This window comes from Tamandua tetradactyla, chromosome 8, assembly GCF_023851605.1.
Source record: "Tamandua tetradactyla isolate mTamTet1 chromosome 8, mTamTet1.pri, whole genome shotgun sequence".
Classification (NCBI taxonomy): Eukaryota; Metazoa; Chordata; class Mammalia; order Pilosa; family Myrmecophagidae; genus Tamandua; species Tamandua tetradactyla.
In genome coordinates this window covers 59,331,024-59,352,107 of record NC_135334.1, presented here as the reverse complement: position 1 = coordinate 59,352,107, position 21,084 = coordinate 59,331,024, and the positions used below count along the sequence as shown (strand labels likewise).

General features: G+C 36.4%; 1 protein-coding gene across 9 annotated transcripts in view; it reads right to left on the bottom strand.

The window, feature by feature from the left end:
• DLG2 (discs large MAGUK scaffold protein 2) overlaps positions 1-21,084 on the bottom strand; it is a 2,206,106-nt gene that overhangs the window by 1,707,866 nt on the left and 477,156 nt on the right. The gene's annotated exons all lie outside the window — the stretch shown is intronic.

Sequence of the window (21,084 nt, the reverse complement as noted above, 5' to 3'; positions counted from 1 at the left end):
TTGATGGGAATTGATAGAAAACATGAGGACTAAACTGTATATGAACTACATAATAATGGTCTTCTACTTTAACGCTTATTAATGAGGCAGAATTTGCAGAGTGGTAGCAGGCTGAGTACCAGAAAATAAATTCAAAGACAGCTCCCAAACTGTGCCTTGGTTGTCACCAAGTCTCATCCTGGTGAGAGGACTTCCTTGTCAACCTGCAGTTAGCCTCAGGTCCTAAAATTCATTCTGGGTGGATGAAAGTTTTTACTTCCTTTCACACAACAGTTATAAAGACATGTATCTGTACTGATAAAGGAAAGAATTTGTGATCATTACAGGCAGAAGCCAGACAAATCATTTGGCCGGTTCACTTAGGAGATGAGTAGGTAGGGAGTGTAATAATAGTTCAGGAAGAATGGCAACATCTTGGTTATTCTACATCTCAGTCCCTCCTCTAAACGATCATGCCAACCTTCGGTACATTTGGAGACAACATTAAAAGGGCAAAGAGTCTTACAATGGCTCCTGGCTGCTATAAAGGAGCTTTGGTCTTCTCAGAAAGATTTCCTGGAGATAGAAAAGAGAAATCATAGATGAGGCATTAACTAACGTTTGGGCTTTTACTGCCTCAAACTAGGTTTACAATGTTGAAAATGACCCATTACAGCATGAGAAACTAACCCAAAGATATCTAGATAAAGTCTTGCAGTCATTTTGCTGCCTTAGAAAATTCTCCTAGCCCTTACATTAAAACCAGAAGAGAATTTAAAAGATGTTATCATGACAAAAGGGCAGCAAATGTCTCAGAGTATAGTGAAATCATTTTTAAAAAAGTTGTCACTGCGTATGTCAAGACCAAATCAACCAGAGGACGCAAACCCAGAGAGGCCCAGGAAATGAAGGAAATGTAGTTGTGGCTGCTAAATCAAGAGGTTCACAAGGTTGAAAGAGATGGTGTCAGCAATGATACAGGACTGGTGCCAATATAGGACTCCGAGTGAACTAGAACATTAGAGTTAGTTTAGTGGAACCACAAGCCATCATCACCACTATACCACTCAAAATCAAGTAGATATGTAAAAAAATTTGAAAAATAAAGTAGGTATGCTTTACTTATTGCCATGGAACTGTTTCTGCCCTCCATGTCCACTGTTCCGTCCTCTACATGATCTCAGTCGCTTTAAAGAAAAGGATGATTAGGAATGAGGGCCAAGGTTTCCCTGTACCTGAGAGGGACCAAGAAGTTGCTTACTTGAAAAACTTTGAAAGTTTGAAAATTTTCATGCATATAGGCACCCAAATCACAAAATATCCAAGAGAACCATAATGGGGAAGGGCATTGTTCTAGTTTGCTAGCTGTCGGAATGCAACACACCAGAGATGGATTGGCTTTTAATAAAAGGGGATTTATTTCATTAGTTCTTCAGAGGAAAGGCAGCTAACTTTCAACTGAGATTCTTTCTTACGTGGGAAGGAACTGGGTGATCTCTGCTGGCCTTCTCTCATGGCCTCTCAGTTCCAACAACTTTCCCCAGGGTGATTTCTTTCTGCATCTCCAAAGCCTGGGCTGAGCTGCGAGTGCTGAGATGAGGTATGCTGAGCTGCTTGGGCTGTGCTACATTGAGCTCTCTCATCTAAGCACCAGCCAATTAAATCAAACATCATTCTTTACAGCAGGCACGCCTCCTAGCTAACTGCAGATGTAATGACCAACAGATGATGTGCACGTACCATTGGCTCGTGTCCACAGCAACAGAACTAGGTACCTTCACCTGGCCAAGTTGACACCTGAATCTAACTACTGCAGGCATCATGATTCAGCTATGGGGTTTGGGCAGGATTCACAATGGAAAGGAAAGTTAAAGTGCCCTGTATGGTGGATACTTGGGCCAATTTAATATGCCATCTTTTTGTAGCTTCCACTGCTGAATGTATAATTGGTATTGCTGACTTACTCCAAATACTCATAAAGTCCAGAGGAGATTCTTCCAATCAGAAATACTTACATGTAGAGAAATGCTACTGGGACATGGAAATCACTTCCCAACTCTTTTACCTAACCTCTTGGATAGTACATCGAAATATATAAATTTCAGGGGAAGAAAGAGAAATCACAGCCTTGATTAAGGACTTAAAAGCCAATAGACGTAGTACAAAATACAGTATCTTAAAACAACTGCCCAGGGGTGGTGCAATGGTGGCTCAGTGGCAGAGTTCCCACTTGCCATGCCGGAGACCTGGGTTTGATTCCCAGTGCCTGCCCATGCAAAAAAAACAAAAACAAAAAACAAAAATAAACTGCCCAGGATGATTAGTAAAAACAGGAGCTGGGGGTTTACAGTGAATTATTGCCAAGTGAATTAAGTTGCTGATTCTAAAGTCTCAACAACTTTTTTTTAAAGGATTTCCCTATAATATGAGATATTCATTGCCCCTCTGTCCTGATAACATCTTTTAAATTTTCATCTGATTCAGACATTGTAACTCTAACTGAATCTACTGGAGTACAGTTATGCTGTCTTTCCAACATCTTTTTTTAACCCACTGGCACTCGGGGACAAGACCAATTTGTATTCATGTGGTAAGGCCTCCAATATGTCTATGGTACTTCCTCTACCTAAACTCCCCTGCCATTTGCCATAAAGATTTAGAATGAGTGCCTCTATTTTCTGATGTTAAAAACTGTTACATAGAGATGACGTCCTATTCAGTGGCACATCAGAAACCTGAGTCTTAAATGCCCCGAACCAGCACAGGTGAATGATAAACTTTGGCAACATTTAGGTGTTATGTGGGCAGTCCAGCAGTCAAGGAGAAACCACTGCCTTTTTAGCCTCAATTATCAAAAAGGAAACCCAGCACCTTAGTGGCCACTTTGGATACTAGAGAGAATGTGTCTCACTTAGACATCCTACTTGGTCCTTTGTATCAGCTAACCCACAAGTCATCATCCTTAGAATGGAGCCAAATCCAATAGACTACATTGGAAGCACTCAGCAAATGGTGGCATACTCTCTATCTTTGGGTCCTACAATGTTAATGACTTCTTTAAACTACAAGTCTTTGTAAGTAATGGAGGCTGTGTTACTTTGCAAACTGCCGGATTGCAATATACCAGAACTGGAACGGTTTTTAAAAAGGAGAATTTAATACAAGTTTATAGTTCTAAGGAAGTGAAAGTGTCCAAATTAAGGCACTGACAAGAGGTTACCTTCACTCAAGAAGGGCTGATGGGTCAGGGACACCTCTGTCAGCTGAGTAGTCACGTGATGGCATCTGCTGGTCCCTTGCTCCTGGGCTTCATTGCTTTGAGCCTCTGTTCCCATGGGGGTTCTTCACTTCTCCAGGGCTGGCTTCATCTCTGGGCTTTCCTTTGGTCTCTAGGTTCTAGCTTGCTTAACATCTCATGGCAATGTCTGCAGGGCACCTAGCATCTCCAAACATCTGTGTCTCTGTTTTCCATGCATCTGCATCTGGGTCAGTCCTGCTGTGAAGTTTCTTTTGACTCTGAGGCTTCTGCTGTTTCCGACTCTCTCCAAGATATTTCCTCTTTTTAAGGACTCCAATAAACTACTAAAGACCTATCCGGAATAGGTGGAGTTACATCCCCATCTCATCAAATTGTCACACCCACAATTGGGCATGTCACATCTACCTGGAGATAATCTAATCAAAATATTCCAACCTACAGTGTTGGATTAGGATTAAAAGAAAAGGCTGCTCCCACAAGATTGGATCAGGATTAAAACATGGCTTTTCTAGGGTACATAATACTTTCAAACCAGCACAGAGGTTGATAGAAAATGCTGATAAAGAGAGACAACCTCCACTCAAAATCACACTTCAGAGGTTGGACTCATTTCCTCCTAGACACCCATTTTGAAAAGTAGCGATTAACTTTCTATTTGGCTCTTGTTAAGGCAGAAACCTGACCTGTGGAGGCCATGTGACTCTCCAACATGACATCCCCATTTGGTGGTAGGTCAAATGGGACTTGAAATCTAACAATGTGATAAAGGTCCTGCCAACTTCACGTGTTACATTGAAATTGTACATTCAAGAATACAGTTGGTCTGGGCCCAGCAGCATTTTGTCTTTACATAAAAAAAAAAAAAAAAAACACAAAAAAACCCACCTTCCCAATAGGGGAAAGCTTTATTCTCCACTCTATTCCCTAAACCTAAGCAACCAGCTCAATGGGGTCCTTGATTCATAGAAGTTCCCCTAAATGCCTGGGCCTAGTTAAATTATGATTTTACTAAACTGAAACTGATGATGTCCACTGGGATGCTGATGCTGTAAAATCTCAGTATCTGTCATGCAAAACTGAAAATGGATGTGGTTGTTCCACTCAGGGGACAGAACTTAAGGTTGTTCTCATATCGCTCGCCAAAAATCCTCCTGATATACCCTAATACTCTTTTATTGACACTTGGGATTTGCCAATGGCCTAATGCTTGATCATCCACTTGGCAAACTACAAACTAAAAAGGCAGAGTAAAGATATGCCTCTTTGGGCCCTTCCCCCACTCCAAAGAAAAACAAAATCACAGCTGCTAATTTGTCTGCATCACTCATGTAGATGGCTACAGTAGAGGTCTATTCTCTAGTAAGATTAGAATCAATTAGAATCAAGCTGCTGATTGAGACTGCACTGCCACCATAGTTACCTGGATCCATCATCACACCAAACATGGCAACATATTTACCAACATACACTGAACACAAATTAAAGGACTCTGTGTTTCTAATGCAGATGCTACCTGGGTCTCCACAAGTGGTTGAGTTTGACATTCCTATTAATCAGATTTGAACCTTTCTTCCCTGTATTTTTGTTCATTCATCTATGTACTCCTCCATCAATTCATCTAATTTAATCTTTATTTGTTCATTCATTAAACAAATATTTATTGATCTCTGGAGATAGAAAGACATTAAGATGAACTGCTTATTCTCCAAGGAATTCTAGTGGGAAATACAAACACACACACACACACACACTTATATACATACTGAAATGTGTTAATCACAATAATAGATATAAAGTATGGGCACAGAGAAGTAGAGCATCTATATCAGATTGTGAAATCAAAGAAAGCTCCCGTGGGATGTGATGTTTAAATAATGCTGGGAATAGGGGAAATTATCTAGACAAGCAGGAGTGTTCAGTCAAATAGCAAATAGTATGGATTTGAGAGGCATCATGCTTAGAAAGAAAGAGCATGGGTTTTGGAGTCAGGCAGAAGCAAATTATAATCTCTTTACCTCTACTCACTAGCTTTGTGAAATGGAGGAATATTTAAATTCTATAAATCTCATTTATCTCATCTAAACTATGCAATAATGCTACCCATCTCATAGGGTTGACTTCCTCTTTATCGACCATCCCACAACTGAGTCTGATACTGCGCATCTATGGTTTTGCTATCTCATACTATTTGGTGTCATATATATATATATATATATATATATATACTTCCTGAACACATTCAAGGCACTCCATTTCAATACCTTGATTGGCTTTCTATGCTTTAATAACTTCCCCATTAATCCTTCCCTGGCAACTTGCCATACCCTCAAGGAAATAGTAATTTTCTTCTACACTGTAATTCCTTAATTACTAAAAAAAGAAAGACCTGTGATCACTTTTGCTCCAAACCTACTTTTATCTTTGACCTTTCCTCTCTAGAATCTATATTATTAAAAGACATAATATTTATTAATAATAGAAACAATGCAATAGTCATTTAATGAAAAGTTACAATAAGTTAGGTCCTGCTGCTAAAATATGACAAGTTTTATATCATTTAGTTAAAAAAAAATCTGAGGTTAGCTGTGTTGGTTTGAAACTGTTATAAAAGCCGTGTTCTTCTAATGCATTCTTGTGGGGGCAGACCTACTGTGGGGAGGACCTTTTGACAAGGTTGTTTTCATGGAGAGGTGGCCCACCTAGTTCAAGGTGGGTGTTAGCCCTTTGCTGACGTCCTTGATGATAGGATAGAAGGCAGAGACATTTTGGAGAGAGTTCAGAGATATTTAGACAGAGAGAGAAAAACACCCCAGGGGAAGCTAAGAGTGGAAGAAATTCCCAGAGACATTTTGGAGACAGCCATTAAAACCAGAAGCTGGGAGCAAAGGGCCAGCAGACATTGCCAGGAGTCTTCCCATGTGACACTGAATCCCAGATACGATCAGCCTTTCTTAAAGTGAAGGTATCCTCTTGTTGATGCCTTGTTTGGACGTTTTTATGTACTTAGAACTATATCTTTGTGACCTAATAAATCCCCTTTGAAAAAGCCAACAAATTTCTGGTATATTGCATTCCAGCAGCTTCAGCAAACGAAATCAAAAGCACAATCTTCCCTGTTTTCTAGGTAAGAGAATAAAACCTGTAGAACCTATTTCTGTCTGAATGCAAAGTCTACCACCTAACCACTACTCTTGACTCCTAAACCACTTCCTTCCCACCCACTTATCCTTTGACTTTTCAGACTGTGTCCTCTGACCAGCACCATCAACATCACCCGAGAAGTTGTCAGAAGGGCAAAATCTTGGGCCTCACCCCAGGCAGATTCAATCAGAAATCACATGGGTAGGGCCCTGTAATCTGAGATTTAACAAACCCTCCAGATGATTCTTACATATGATAGTTTGAAAACCACTGACTAAATGTTAAATGATCGCAGATGCTTAAATTAAGAAACATGACCAGGTATAAGAAATATGTTGGAAGTGACAGATGGTCTTTGGAAAAGCGGAGAGCTCATAAAGGGTGCAATCTCTAGTCAATTCCTGCCTTTCCTTGCAATGAGGAAATCCAGATTCAGCATTGATGGGTATTTAGAATTTTCAAGAGAACTTGGAAATGTGAACTTTTCTTTGAAATATCTCGATTCTTTAAATGTTGACAACAATAATATATATATATATTTGGGGAGGGGAGCAGGGTGCTTGGTTCGGGAATCTAATCTGGGTCTCCTGCATGGAAGGCAAGCATTCCACCACTGAACCACCCATGCACCCTAATAATATATTTTTATTTATATAAAATTATAATATATATTTTATGCCATGTGAGCTAACACAAATAGACCAAACAAATAAATCTCTGAGCTGTAGTCTTTAATCCCTTGCTTCCCTGAACATTACACTATTAAAACTCATGTCTTCAACTTTCTATAGTCTTCATTGTCTTCCACTTTTCTCTGAGTCCTCTATAAGGAGAATAAAAGATAAAACCACAGTGAGAGACATTCAGAGTCCAGAGAACAGAGGATGAAACCAAGTGAAGGGCCCAGGGAGAGAGAAACTCCCTGGAGACGCTAAGAGAGGACCCACAGGACACCAAGAGCTCAGAGAGGTGTCCCCAGAGAAGCAAGTGAGGACTCACAGAACTTAAAGCAACAGAACATAGGAGCAAAGAATCAGTAGAACTTTCCATGTGATAGAGGAACCCCAGATGCCATCAGCCCTTCTTCAGTGAAGCATCCTCTTGTTGATGCCCTAATTTGGACATTTTCATGGCCTTAGAACTTTTAGGTTAAATTTGTAACCTAATAAACACCCTTTAAAAAAGCCAACCTATGTCTAGTAATTGTGTCCTGGCAGCTTTAGCAAGCTGAAACAGCCATCTTTCCCACAAAGCCTGTACTGATTCTCTCCCTTTCCCAAGCTAGAAATGCTCTATCATTCTATGGTACACTCAGAATAATATACTTCATTATGTTTCTGGTTATTATTAATGATTAATCCACCTTATTTCTTTTAAGAACAACCTAGAGTACAAGCAAAATGAATTTAGTATTATTTTTGTTTATCTTATCCACTCAAGTATATTTCAAGCATCTTGAAAGCAATGAATTTATTGTCATCTTCTTACCCATCACATGCCTGAACAAAATAAGGATGCATATTTATTAAATTATTATTTGTGTAATTATTACACACTGTATTCTAACAAATATCTGCCAATTTTACTTAAAATGGACTAATTTTTTATGTATCAGAAAAGCTGGAACTCTCCTGTAGAGTTAATAAGTACTCACCCAATTTAACTATTTCTTAGATTTAATTATATTTTTTAATAAAATTCTGCCACTGGAGACCTGGGTTTGATTCCTGGTGCCTGCCTATGCAAAAAACAATAATAATAATAATAAAATTTGCCAAACCTGACTTCTTGCAAGAACCAAAGGCCATATTAACTCTAAAAAGCATATTAAACAAAGCTCCATGATGTCAAGCCACTGGGAAGCAAGGCTTCTTCTCATCCCCTAGGAATGTGAACTGCACAGGTTAGCCTGAGGTAGAAGCTCAATTCTTCTAATATTTCCCCACCTTTATATTTATAGAGCACCTAGTTTTGTTTCATTCTGTAATATCCTCTTTGGATATAAGTAATACTGCACACTACAGAAGTGTGAGGTTGAATAGTCTTTCATCTCATAAGAAACAAAATGCTGCTGCTTCTTTATAAACTCTACTTCAGCACTACAAACAATTGAAGAGTTAAGTAGGGTTTTTTTCTGAGAGAATGGAAAACTATATATTATAACCTTAAAGATGAAGATATAAAAATGCCATGAAAAGCTGGACAGGGAGAAACAAATCTAGGCAAAACCTAAGAGCTCAAGAGAGAACCAGTTATCAAGAAAGGTCCTCAGCTAATTTACTGATTCAATAAGCATTTACTGAATCCTATTGCATGCATGACATTGAACTAGACATTACATGGAAAACCCAAATAAGATAAAATCCATAAATAAAGAAAATTGAGTGTTAGAAAGAAAAAAAGATACATACAAAAGTTACTACAAAAGCAGGTAGAAGCTTAGATTGACAGAAAAGAAGTACAAAGTACTCCGGAAATTCAAAAGTAGTTGGGTTCAATGAACATATATTAAATGCTTACTGTGCCAGACCTTTATTAAACTTATAATAAAGTAGGTGAGACAATTATGTAAGCAAATCATTTCAATTCAATGTTGAAGTATTAGAGATATGCAAAGAATGCCAATGGAAAAACAGGCTAGGACTTTAGGAAAACAGGTTTACAAAAATGTTACAGAAATAATATAAAAAATCCCGTATGCCTTCCATTCACATTCCAAAAATGTGTAGTTTTATATAATTATATATAATTGTATAAAAACTGCAATATAATGATAAAAAATCAAGATAGTAACAGCAACACAATATCATTATTTAATCTACAGACATTCAAATTTTGTCAATTGTTCCACTAATGTCCTTAGTTTTTTATCCAGGATTCAAGTCAGAATAATAAATGCATTATTGGTCATATCTTTTTAATATCTTTTAACTTGCAAAAATTCATCAGTCTTCCTCTGGCTTTCAAGACATTGACACTTTGAAGAGTACTTGGCCAGACATATGTAGAAAATCCTTAGTTGGGTTTGGTTTATATTTCGTCATGAGTAAATTCTTATTATGCATTTTTACAAAATTGCCACACTGAGGTAATATTGTGTTCTTCTCAGGACATCATTTTCAGAAAGTATATGAAGTTGATATATCCTGTAACTGATAATGTTAATTTTGATCACTTGGTTAAGGTAGTGTTTGCCAAATGTCCTCACTGTAAAGTTACTATTTTCCCTGAGTAATTAATAAGTACTTATGGGAGACACTTTGAAGATTTGATAAATATCTACTATTTTACCCACTTTCACCCACTAACTTTAGCATCCACTGCTGATTCTTGCCTGAAACAATTATGATGGTGGTTGCCAATTGGTGATTTTCTAATTCTTTCATTTCTTCTACACATATTAGTTGGCATTCTCCTAAATACTAGATTTTGTTGTCCATCTTTAAACACTGTTGAGTTTTTTTCTGGCAGTAAATTAAGTTAACGCAAATGAAGTTAATCTACTGACAGCTAAGTATAATCTTGCAAGGCTTGTTTTAAACTTTTATTTATTTATTTATTTTTAGTGTGGGCAGTCACCGGGAATCGAACCCAGGTCTCCAGCATGGCAAGCAAGAACTCTGCCACTGAGCCAATGTGGCCTGCTCTCAAGACTTGTTTTTAAGCTGTGTTATAGCAGGTCAACAGCAGTCATACTGTAAGGACAGGATAGACTTCTTCCTAGGGCATGGCTTTTCTGGGTCCTCAACTTGAATTTTTGGAGTGTTGAACACTTCAATCATCTGGCTGGCCAGATAATATATGTCTCCCAGCACTGTGCAACCTCTGGAATCTCTGTTCAGCTTACTGTTCCCCCAGTAGCTATTTTGTGCCAGGTATTTCAGATTCTCTTTCTGCAGAGGAAGCTTTTCATGAGGACAAAGACTTAACAGAACCCCTATGCAAATTTCTGGAGCTCCTTCTGATCTTAGCTTTTTCCACCCTGGTTCCCTGTTCAGCAAATTCCAGCTGCCAAAGCAACTCTGAATCCTAATCTCAGTGAAAATAGTAACTTTAACAGTGGAAAATATGGAGGCTATCTTAAAGAACTGATCAAAGTTAACCTAATCAGTAATTGGACAAATACCGTGCACCTTCAGATATCATGTGAAGGATATATCCCTTTTGTAGCACTTCTGCTAAAAATGCATAAGCTGAATTTATTCATAAGGAAACAACTGAACAGTCCTAATTGAAAGGCATTCTACAGAATAAATGTGTTTACTCTTGAAAAAAAGAGTTAAGGTTTTAAAAGATTAAGGGAGACCAAGGAATGTTCCTGATTAAAGGAGACTAAAAATACTTGAGAACCACATGCAATATATGATTACGTATTAGCTACTACACCAGGAAATTAATTTCTTTTGCTAAAAGGAAATTAGTCAGACAACAGAAGAAATCCGAATATTTATATTAAATTAACTATATTAAATGTTAATTTACTGATTTTAATAATTATATCTTGATTATAGAAAGTAATGCCCTCGTTTTTAGGAAATACAGGCAAAGTATTTAGGAGTAAAGGGACATTATAAATGCAAATTTCTTTTTTAAAAAATCCAGAAAACAAGCATGCAATATTTATATGTACAGAGAATGGTAACACAAATGTAGTAAAATGTTAACTTTTGGGAATCTGGGTAAAAGTTATATTGGAAATTTTTACTACTTTTGCAAATTTTGTTTAAATTAGAAATTATTTCAAAATAAACAATTTTAAAAAGAAGGATGTAGGACCAAAACTCAAAAACATTTGAAAAAATATGCTTAAGTTGGTGAACAAAATCAGTAACCAGAATATGAATATGTCCAAAGTGAATGCTATAGAACAGTATAGATGGCTTTAAGTAAATATATTTAGGATGCTGAAGGTAATGAAAGAAGATATCTTTATATTTTTTATAAGTCAAATAAATTACATTATAAAACAGGAAGAGATGGCCCAAGAACAGATGGATAAGACAAAAAGCCAATTACAAATGTTAGGAATAAAAATATATAGTGGTGAAACAAACATTAATTGGTGGCATAAACTTCAGACTAACCATTCAAAGAGAATGGGAAGATAGCACAAGGAATCCTCTCAGAACACAGCATTGAAAAGCTCAGGTAAAGTTTCATGAAAGAGCAGTTAAAGGACCTGAAAAATTGATGGGGAGGTTCCAATATACATTTCAGAGTGCCATTAAAAGAGAATGTGGATAATAATAAAGAAGCAACTTTTAAATAAATATAATTGAGACTTTGCCAGATTGAGATAAAAGACATCAGTCCTTTGATAGATAAAGCATTGTAAGAATTGATCAAGAAAAATAGAGTTAAATATGCCATCAGTTACTTAACAGTAAAACTGAAAATAGCCATCAGAGATAAAAACTTAAAAGTTTCCAGAGAGAAAAGACTGATTAATTACAGAAGAACAACAATAAGACTAAGCAGATTCTCTTTTGCAATAATAGAAACCAAAAGGCAATAGAAAATAGGCTGCTGGTCTACAAATTTATACCCAGCTAAACTGTCATGCAAATGTGAGATTATGGGCATACAATACTATAATAATTTAAGATCAAGACCCTTGCAAAAAGGGTGGTCAATGGTGGCTCAGCAGGCAGAGTTCTCACCTGCCATGCCGGAGACCCAGGTTTGATTCCCAGTGCCTGCCCATGCAAAAAAAAAAAAAAAGAGCATAAAGACCCTTGCAAAAATAATTGTTAAAAGATATACTTTAGCAAGAAGAAAAGTGAACGCAAAAGAACACACAAGTACATAACTCAATGGTAAGCACAGAATTTACAAAATAGACCATAAATTAAATAAGCCATTGATTCAAAATAAAAATTAATTTTTGCAACCAAAGAAGGGCAACATGTTAGGAAAATGGAGTGTTCATTGAGTTGTTAAAGTATGCCAAGGTCCTTGTCATCTTTAGGAACAAACAATACTTAAAACCTTTAGATTTCTTGGAGTAATTTAAAGATTATTACATTTGCCACATAGTTAACAGATAAAAGATCAGAAGTACAATTATAAGTCTCCAAACCAGCAGAAGTAAAAATAAGATATAAACTTTTGTACAATAGAGGATAGAAATGGGTGGGTGAGAAAAAAAGGAAAAAGGATGGTAACAACAGAAAACTATGTCCTAAGATGGTACAATTACTAAATATTTGGGGAACCACAATAAGCACAATACCAACTATTTAAAATATATATATCAGAGTGGACAAAATGAATGTTGGTACTGGTAGTTAATATTTACTAACAGCCTACTAGCACTCTTCTAAATGCTGTTCATGGATTTACTCATTGAGTTTTCACAACAGCCTATAAGGGCTATATTATTATGCATCAGTTTTATAAATAAAGAAATTGAGGCTCAGAGAAGTTAGGTAATGCACCCAAGGACACACAGCTAGTAAAAGGTGGGGCTATGATTTACACCTAGCTATTCTTGTTCCAGAATCCATATTCTTAGCTTCCATTCTATTCTGTGCTTTGCTAAATGAACAAATGCTATGTATTTATTAAAGATTATGCTATAGAAGTTTTATGGACATAAGAATACCAGTGATATTGTTTTAAGTGAAAAAGAGCATATTACGAAAAGAATATACTAATGATAAACAGTGTCTGCTTTAAAAGAAAATCAAAACGTGTGCACGCACACACACACACAACACACACCAAAAAATACTGAGAAAAATATCCACCAAAATATGGTTGTGATCACTTCCGGATTTTTGTGATAACAAGGGATATTTCTTTTTGTTCTTTGTATATTTCTGTATTTTCAACAGTGAGTAACACTGTGTTTCATTTTTATTAAACTTTTTTAATGAGACATGTACAGCCTTATGCCACAAATTGTATGCTCCACTAATGTTCAAGGGAAGAAAGCAGAACAATAAAGTCCGCTCATTAACGAAAGTTGAATATAAGCTACAGAACTGGGGAAATTCTGTCATCTTACTATCAGACACTCAGATACTAAGGGCAGATAAACTGCATACTATATATAGGATGCAGCAATACAAGCATAGAGCTGAAATCCTTACAAGTTACCCTCCGTGTTACTTTCAGTATCTGGTTACAGGATCAAAATCTAAACTGTGGCTTCAGAAGGAGGCCAAAAATAAAAGCTCTAACTGTAGAAATGTAGTTAAATATCAACACCAAATAAAAAATGTAGCCCAGGAATGTCAGAACTGAGAATGTACTCATGGAGATCGCCACCTAGAGACCAACTCAATCACTTAATATGTCAGAGAAAAGATTCATGGAAGCAGAAACTTTGCAAAGTTTATATACTGCCTCACAGCAAAACCTAGACTGGAATCCAGTTCTCTTAGATAAATAAACTGAAGCTTATTAAAATTCAATTGTTTGTCCCAAATTTCTCAATTATCAAAAGTCAGTGCTAGGATTCTAATTATATTTAATCAGATTTTAAAATCCTTACTTTTTCTGAACCATAGTCAAATAGATCATTCATCAATTGTTTAGGATACATTCTTTGTTTCATAAGTCTATCAAATATTTACTTGATTTTTATTGTGTGTAGCACTTCCATTTTACTAGCATTACAGATGAAATAATTTATTTCTGCTTTGATGCTTGCTGTTCTTATTAACTGAAAAATATATATTTTTAAATTATCTTTTGGAGATTAACCCTTTAAGAGTTTTTTTGTGATCGCTTTCTTTCCTTTTTTGTTAAATTTTCTGTGACTTACTCTCTGAAAAACCCAATACTTGCCTAAAGCAGGTGTTGTGTCATATAATTGCAGTTTTCCTTTTCAAATTTAACTTTGTTTCTGTCTTCCACTTATTTTTGCATAGAAATAGTGGCACTCACAACTTGGCATTAGCTCTGTGCCTGCATGCCTAATATTGTTTTCCTGCTTCCACATTACCCCTGATTAAATACATTTTTATATTTAGAATGTACTTGTAGCACAGTCACTACATGAAAGAGGAATTTTGTTTTGATGGTAACTATTGTTTTACAGAAGATAGAAGAATCTCTAATCTCTTGATGATTAGCTAGATGCTTTTAGCCAGGCTTGGTCCTGGATAAAGATCTTGATTGAATGTAACAAGTCATCTTCCCTTGAAGCAAGGCCTCCAGGAAATGCCTTCTTCACTTCTCGACATTGTGAGCATTCAGGTAAGGCTGCATACCATTCTGTTCTGTATTTTAATATTTGTCTCACCTTTGTGCTATGGACATATGTATGGTAATAAAGAAAGTATACATTCATCTAATGAGTGATACTTAAATTTTATTTTTCAAATGTCTTTTGTTAGTTGGCTAGATGTGAAGGAATTAATGTTCGCTTATAATATCCTAGGATCTATTTTAGGACCCTTTCTAGGTACTTTACATATATTATTTCAACTTATTTTTCACAAATATTATATGAAGTGACTATCAACCCTTTCTAAGATGAGGTTCAGAGCCGGTAAGTAACTTGCCCATGGTCACACAGCTAAGAGGTGATGAAGTCTGAATGCAAACCCAAGTCTGCCTTGTGCACTTTACACTGAAACCCATTTCTCTTTATGTTAAAGTGATCAAGTGGAAGAGAAGAAATACAATGAGAATTATACGCTTTATTCAGCCTGCCACATAGCAGTTGCTGATGTCAGTTGTTCTAGAACTGGACCACTTACTCTACAATTTTTAATGCACACAAGGTGCTTTACAAAAAGCACTGGAAGGCTTTCGTAATCTACCCATTTTCTACATAGTTAGAATTATTTACCTTTGTGTGAGTGTGTATGTGTGTGTGTGTGTATGTGTGAGTGTGAGAGAGAGAGAGAGAGAGAGAGAAAGACCCGAGTGGGGGCACTCCTCTCTGAACGTGCATATTCAGCTATTTTTCTTAGGTGGAAATTACTTGCTGGCAATATATTCAGAAATTTAGCTGGGAGAGATAGGATATTAGGAAACCACAAAAACCACATTTAAGTAATTACTGACGAGATAAAAATCTGATGATTAAAAGCAAGAAAAAAAGAAAAGGAGGGAAAAAGACACAACACCACAAAACAAGTGCATCAAGTTACCATAGCAACTAGAGAATGTGGGTTGAAATTTATGTCTCCACTGTTCCAGCACAGTGGTTCTAAATGACACCCTAGTGGCCTGATAGAGTCGATGCATAGCCCTCAATGCTCTGGCTTATTAAGAGTGCTTTAGGCAGCGAGAAAGAATAGGATCACAGTAACTTTGTCTGTTCCAGCCTCCCCAGTCCTTATTATGTGAAGAAACTTGTTTCTTCAATCTGGAGAGTTGGCATGCTCATATCTAGAGCCAGTTCTTACCAGGCCTAGCAGAAATTTAGCATCTCCCTATCCACCCTGTGGCTGAGGATAGCCAAAATTTGCTTCACTATCTTAAGTCAAACATCCAATGTGCCAAGAATCAGCAGTTCTTCCCTAAACCCTTCTATGTTTTCCTTCTAGGTCAGGAGTCTGTCCTGATTCTCAGGCAACTTAGCTGAGGATCTAAAACTTTGACTAGCCATTGCCAATCAACATCAGCATTATTGTTAACAATGCCATCAGATACAACAGTCTAGGCTTAAGAACTACCATTTGTTGAAAACATGTCATCTATAGGTGTTCAATTAATGTTTCCAATATCTGCCTTACTTACATATTTATGGGAAATTGAGGCTTTCTAGAGAGGTTGTCACTTTGCCAAGGTCCCAAAACAGAGACAAATTTGAATCCAGATCTGACCACAAAGCTTTGCCAAGAGAATTTATCTTTTACATTAAACCTTGGCTTGTGGTTGGCTTCATGTTCTAATACAAATACTCTCACAGAAGTGCAAGATGACCCCTAATATGGTGGCTTTCTGGAGATTCCAGTTACCATACCCCATTTACTGTACAGGGCCAGCTAGGATATCAAAGACAGTAAGTCCAGCCCTAATTCAGTCCAAATTGTCCATGCTCCCTTTACCACTGAACGCTAGACTACTGGTGAAGAGAGGAGCCTACTCAAGAACTAGGTTCATTACCTTAGCCAGAGCTCCAGCGATTTCTGGCTTCCTACTCTTTCCCACTGGTCCTGAATGGAAGGGTAAGCGAAGAAGAGGAAATTAGGCATCTACTACGTGTGGACACTGTACTAGGTCTTCAGATATATTATTTCACTGAGTTCCTGAGAAATAAAATCCATGAATTACTTATTTTTATTCCTATTTTACAGATTTTACAACTAAGAATCAGCAGATACTTTCCAGGTCCACACAGTTAATAATTGTTAGACTCTAACAAAGTCTCTTGACCCTAATCCCTTACATCGAATGCCTCTCACCACAAACTGTCCAAATTATGAAAATTTTTAAAGCTGGAAGGGACCAGAGTATCATCAATTTTTTTTAAGTGATGTAACTAGATGTTTTCATAAAAATGTCATCAAACCAATCAAAATAAAGGACACAGTAGGAGTTCACTGAATCAGTAAAAAACAAATTTATGTATAGATCATATCCACCCAATATTTAATTCCAAACAAGGGTACCTCTGATAAGAGGTTTTCTTTTTTTAGGAGTAGGTCAATGTAGATCAGTGTAGATTAGGGGTTAACCTATTAAGCTAAGGTTTCCATCATTTAACAAATGAGCTCATATTTTGTAGAGAAGCAAGTTAGTTAATAAAGGAATCAGTAATGGAAGATTTGGATATGAGTTTTTCTTGACACCGCAAAGCAGTTTCCTCTGGTTGAAGTCATTCATGGAGATGCAATTGCAACTCAAACTTCCATTTGCCTCATTCTGTACAGTAAAGGTTGGTTCCTTTCTTTGGAGTAGAATTAGATAATTACTAGCCATCTTCCACGTCACAGAGGTAACACCACGGGGGCCTAAATTAATACACATAATTAAAATTTTAATATAAACTTGTATTAGAATTTAGACTACTAGTTTCCTTATTACATTTCAGTAACATGAGCTTCTTTAGAAAAAAATAAAAGCAAATTACAAGTTTCCAGTACAGCAAATGTGAACAGAATAAATTTAACAACTATACTGTGTTATCATAGCAACCAAAGTTAAAAAAAAAAAAACCTGATGTGATAAAAAATGACACAAGAGAACAAATACATCAAGTTGTTATGGCAACCTGGGAACGTGGGTTGAAATTTATGTATCTAGAATCCAAGAGAATATTCTGAGCAACAAAAATAAACATTTGCTTATTAAAATATCCCCCAAATAATACTTATCTATAAGCATTTAAGTGTTTTCATTATTTTGTCTGCTTTTTCTTTTATTTCCAATGGGTGATTTTAAATCGTGCGCATTTGTATTTTCAGTTCAGCTTGTTTTTTTGGCAACGGATACACCAAGATGCAATTTGGTTTGCAGAAAGCAGTGCAAAAGCCAATTTCAGAATAGCACTCTCAATCATGTTTAGTTTCCTTTTACTCTTTAAACTTCTTCTAACAAAATGTCTGTTCTATCTCTTTCTTCTTCTTAAAGAAATGCTTCCTTGCTTGATGAATCAAATTTACTATGTTCTTTTTACCTGGCTTTGGATATCTTCCTCTTAGGCAGAGTGTGGGTTGAAGAATTATATAATAAAATTGGATATTCAAAGATCCATTCTGATATTTTATGCACACACTCCCACTTCCTTTAATAGCATATCTAGTTATTTTTGGACTGAATTTCCTATTTGCATCCCTCAATTTTCCACATTATATTACTGTGCCTACATAGAGTTTGTCAACATGAGAGAAAAAAGGTGAGATTCTCTCATGTCACCATGCTTGTAAAAACTTTTCCCACTGCCATTCACATTCTTCCTTCCACCCTTCTATTTATGTGGCTAGTTCTTAATCATGCTTTGGAAAGCAGTTTAGATGTCAACTTATGGGTCTGCCTATTTCATTGCTGCTATGCACTGACCTATCATGGAGAACTGTCTGCTCAGCTGTTTGTCTGTACTACAATCCACAGCACAGCCTCAGACATTTCAAACCTTAGCATCCCCATTTTATACCATGTTTTGACACACTCTCAGGCTTAGGTTTCAAGTTTGGGTCCATTTTACATTTATTTCCAATGCTCCTTTACTATCTTTATGAGTCTCTTAGGGCTTCCATAACAAAGTACCACAACCTATTCTCTCACTGTTCTGGACACTAGAAGTCTTAAATCAAGTTACCAGCAGGGCCATGCTTGCCTCTTCCTAGAGACTGACATTTACTGGCAATCCTTGGCATTGCTTGACTCATGCAGCATAACTCCAAACTCTACCTCTTGCCTTCACATGGCCATTTTCCCTCTGGTATTGGCTGTGTGTCCAAATTTCCCTCTTCTTATAAAAATACCAGTCATATTGGATTTAGGGTACACTCTAATCCAATCGTAATTTAATTAATGACTTCATCTTAGCTAGACTCCAATAAGGTCACATTTACAGGCACCATAGTCAGAGGACACAATTCAACCCACAATGCCATCATTTTAACCAAAAGCCATTAAAAGTTGGTTAAGGAGATAAATTTCAAATTATATCAATCAAATCACCAATGTTTATAATAATTAAATAAACTATATCCCAAAGTACCCCCTTTGTGCTGAGTTGAAACTGTTGTGTACCCCAGAAAAGCCATGTCCTTTAATCTTGATTCAATACTGTAAGGTGGAACCTCTTGATTAGGTTGTTTCTATGGAGTTGTGACAAACCCATTTGTGGGTGTGACCTCTCGATTAGATTACTTCTGTGAAGATGTGACACACCCAATTTTGGGTATGACCATTTGATGAATTGGAGATTTGACTCCACCCATTTAAGGTGTGTCTTGATTAGTTTAATGGTCCTTTAAAAGGTGAAATATTTTAATGAAAGCTTAGCGCTGACACAGAAACTTTTGGAGATGCAGAAAGAAAACACCCCTGGAGAAGCTGAAACCAGAAGCCAAAGGACTAACAGATACCAGCCATGTGCCTTTCCAGCTGACAGAGGTGTTCTAGACCCAGAGGCCTTTCTTGAGTCAAGGTATCTTGCCCTGGATATTTTAGTTTTGACATTTTTATGGCCTTAGAATTATAAACATGCAACTTCATAAAGTTCCCTTTATAAAAACCAACTCATTTCTGGAATATTGCACTTCTGGAAGCATTAACAAACTAAAAAACCTTGCAAAGAATATTTTCATATTGAAGTTGGATATTTTGAATTCATGGATGTTTTGAAACAGTACTGAATATTACTGGTAGAAATAATCAACATTTAAAAACATCCATTTACATGATAAGAGCTAAAACTACACGTTGTAGTATGTGTTATAGGCAAAAAAAAACTAATGATGGAATTATATCTCAGTGATAATATTGAATATTGTTAAAATTTGCCCAGGGGTAAAAACTATAAAATAAAGCTGATGATAGCTAAAATTGAACATAATTAAAATATTAACTAAAAATTAACTGAAGAAAAGTTAAATCTGTGAAATTAGACTTTGGAAAAACTGACTTGATAGAAGAAAAAGGCCACACACTCAAAATAGCAACAAAAGCAGTAACCCTCCATGGTAGAACCTATAATCTATAAAATTTGATATGGACTATAAAAGGACTAATGAATCAAATGTTGGTTTTTTTTAAGTTAGGTGATAAAATGATCCAGTTTAAGTCAATTTGTAAACTGCTTGAACTCTGCTTGAATGGGCTTCCCAAGTAAGTACAGATCAATTGGCAGAAAGAGGAAGGCTTAAAGCTCAAGGTGTTTAGGCATAGCCTCAGATCAAATATTGGCTGACCACTGTGCTATGCTAACATAGGGGTGATACCTAGGAAGTCAGGCTTTAAAATAAAAACAATGATTAAAAACTGAAGAGAGACGTAAGTGACTGCACACTACAGGGAAGAAAGATTGGCCAGATTTAGTACCGACAAGTTAAAAACAAGCGTGAACACCACCACCAACAATCACCCACAGAGGAGGGTGGATAAGATCTAGACTTGCTACAATATATTGTCTAAACTGTCCAATTTTCAAAAGAAAAAAACCTTATGAGACATGCAAAAAACTAGGAAAGCATGACCTGTGCTCAAGAAAACAAAAAGCAGTCAATAGAAATCCTCTCTGAATGAATTCAGATGTTGGACTTGGCAGACAAAGATCTTAAAAGCAGCTATTATAAATATCTTCTAAGAATTAAAGGAAACTGTCTAAAAATTTAAAGGAAAGCATGATTTTAATGACTTAACTAATAGGGAATCTCCATTAAAAAATAGTAATTATTTTTTAAAAAGATTCAAATGGAAATTCTGAAGATGTAATTTTTTTTTTTTTTTTTTTTTTTTTTAAAGGAAAGACAGAGAGAAGGAAGGAAGGAAGGAAGAAAGGGAAACATCTTTAAACATTTTCTTGTTTTATTGTATTTTGTTTTTCCGTTTTTTGTTACATGGGCTAGGGCCGGGAATCGAACCGAGGTCCTCCGGCATAGCAGGCAAGCACTTTGCCCGCTGAGCCACCGCGGCCCGCCCTGAAGATGTAATTTTAATAACTGAAATTAAAACTCAGTGGAGGACTTAAGAGCAGTTCTGAAATGTCAGAAGGCATATCAGATAACTTGAAGATATAGCAATAGAAATTATTTAATCTGAAAAACAGAGAAAAAAGAATGAAGAGAAATTAA